Source organism: Pseudochaenichthys georgianus, chromosome 14 (genome assembly GCF_902827115.2).
Source record: "Pseudochaenichthys georgianus chromosome 14, fPseGeo1.2, whole genome shotgun sequence".
NCBI lineage: Eukaryota > Metazoa > Chordata > Actinopteri > Perciformes > Channichthyidae > Pseudochaenichthys > Pseudochaenichthys georgianus.
Genome location: NC_047516.1, coordinates 29,798,335 through 29,800,788, shown reverse-complemented (window position 1 = coordinate 29,800,788; position 2,454 = coordinate 29,798,335). Strand labels below are relative to the sequence as shown.

The 2,454-nt window shown below is 39.6% G+C and overlaps 1 long non-coding RNA gene across 1 annotated transcript; it reads left to right on the top strand.

Annotated features, from left to right (window-relative positions):
• LOC139435126 (uncharacterized) lies at positions 1-777 on the top strand. Its single transcript, XR_011644400.1, has 3 exons — positions 1-162; positions 552-612; positions 725-777. It is a non-coding gene; the product is annotated as an uncharacterized lncRNA (long non-coding RNA).
• The last annotated feature ends 1,677 nt before the right edge of the window (positions 778-2,454 follow it).

The window sequence follows — 2,454 nt, the reverse complement described above, 5'->3', positions numbered from 1 at the left end:
TTTAATAGAAGAGTTACGACATCTCCGTTCACTCCAATGGACCACTTTTTTACAGCAATGGCGGATCGTGGATCCTGTCAATCGTTCCCCGGAAGTTAGCGCCAAGGCTGGCAGAGCTGTGGAGTTGCAGCATAATAGACCGTCCGTGACGGACTTTTAAAGGTAAGAAGAAGTTTAAAGATGTATATTGCGGATATTATCAGTACATCTGATTCAAATGAACATGTGTATTAAAGGATGTCAGTGGATTATCCCTAAATTAGTAGATTTAGGGAACGTTTACAGATAACAGATTAAGCTAGCATACCGAAGCAAGTTAGCAACACACGTTGAACAGCCTTTTAATTGTAAATTCCGTTCTCTCTATGTCATTTCGTCCAACATGTTGAATTAGAGAAGAGGGGCTTCTAAACGGGATTGTATGCGGGGGTGGAGGGAGTTAAATATTAGATAAATATAACTTTGGTGCGTGTAAGAGTGAGTGTTTTTAGCAGAGCCATATTGTGTCCTTGTGATTCTGTTGATTATTACCCGTCTGTATAATGTTGCAGCCCAGCTGATTCTGGATTGATGGCAAAGGGAGAGGGACTTAAGTGAGAGTGAAAACACAAGGTACGTTTAATACTACTGTTTTATATAAGTAAACACCTTATCTCCCCAAGGCAATAGGTGTGCTATATAGGTGTGTATAACCCTTTCTCCTGTCTGTTGCTCCCTCTCTCAGCACAAGAACCAGAGGGGGGTTCAATGGAGCCTGAATGCCTGCACTGAGACCCTCACCCTGCACCCTGAGTCTCAACTCTCAGTGTTTTTCAAGCCTTTCCCTGTTTTTTTGTATTAAACAAAACATTAAGCTTTCCCAATGGTGTGGTTTTCGTTTTGTGAAAAAGTGCAAATGCAGTGTTTGTATATAAATCACATATTTTGTTGCTGTTGGTCGTGAAATTGCTCCTGCTGACTTGAGCCAGCCATTTTTTCCTCCGCTCTGTGTCAGCGGGGAAGCCGTACATTCGTACTCCTTTCTCTGAGAGATTTGAGCATCCCCAGGCAGCACATCAAACCATGGTGGCGACTAGGAGGCAGCACAGCAAACCATGGTGGCGACTAGGAGGCAGCACAGCAAACCAGGACAACACGGAGGAAAAGGCACCGACAAACTGCATGATATGCTCTTCTATGTTTATTGAATTCCATGTATTTGCAATGGAAGTTCCTAAAGCAACACATTTAACATCATCATCATCATCATCATCATCATCATCATCATCATCATCATCATCATCATCATCATCATCATCTGTCGGTCTCCTGTCCTTTCTGAAAGCCATAAAGACGACATTAGTCATTTAGATAACTTGTGTCCTCAATTACCAGGGGATTACTGAAACTACCATGAATTTAAGAAAATGGTAGAAATTAATCTAATCTGAATTTTAAAGCATTACTTTAGATCCCCTCCCTCTAAATGTATCAATAAACATTAGAAAGTGATGCTCCTGACTACCATACAAGTTTAAGAAGATAATATTGGTTTGAAAGAATTCAAAGCTATAAATAAACAGCAACAGGCTCTTTAACCAAGGCACTGTTAGTAACATGTAAACTAGTTGTTCACACTAATCCTAATATTATCACTTAATATTAGCAAATTCGATTTTATTTTTGAAAACATATTGATGTAAATACATACACATATCGATTTGTTGTATAAATATTGCAAATCAAAACCTTTATTCACTAATAATTAACAAAAATCGTAGTTCTATCTCCTGTTATCAATGCATTCACATTGCCCGCCATGAACTTCCGGGGAACGATCCCTCGTCTACATGAACCACGTGACGATAACCGTTTTTGGACTTCCGGTGTCGTAACTCTTCTATTAAATAGCTCTGGCTTACCCCATTGGCAATTTTCTTTGCTTGATACAGGAAAATCTGACTTGATTCAAGAATATTTTTTGCTTAAATCTGCCAATGGGGTGAGGCAAATTTGCTACTAGAACCCACCTTACTCATGTGTTTGGGACCAAACCCTATTTTGTCAAAGCCTGATAAAATCCCTTTTTTATGTTTAGACCTCCCTTTACACAAAAACTATATTTTACGAAACCAAAATAAGTAAATACATAATGAGTTTTTTTTTACGAGTAGGCCTATACGTGTTTTTTGTACCTTTCTCTGCCACTAGGGGCGCACTGACGCGTAGTTGTTTCTTGGAAACAGATAACGGCGGGCTAATCAAACTCACCCACGTTTGAGGAAAGAGTCTACCCAACTGAGAAACGTTTTGTTAGAAATAAGTACTTTAATAAACAAAAATATATAATAAAAGCCCACGGCTGAGAACAGTGGTGAAAGCACACGTTCTGAGGACAACTGCCCGAGAGTTGCTGTTAGTAAAACACCTTGGCTTGCACAGAAACACGGGTTTGAGCTGCTACTAGCAGCTCAA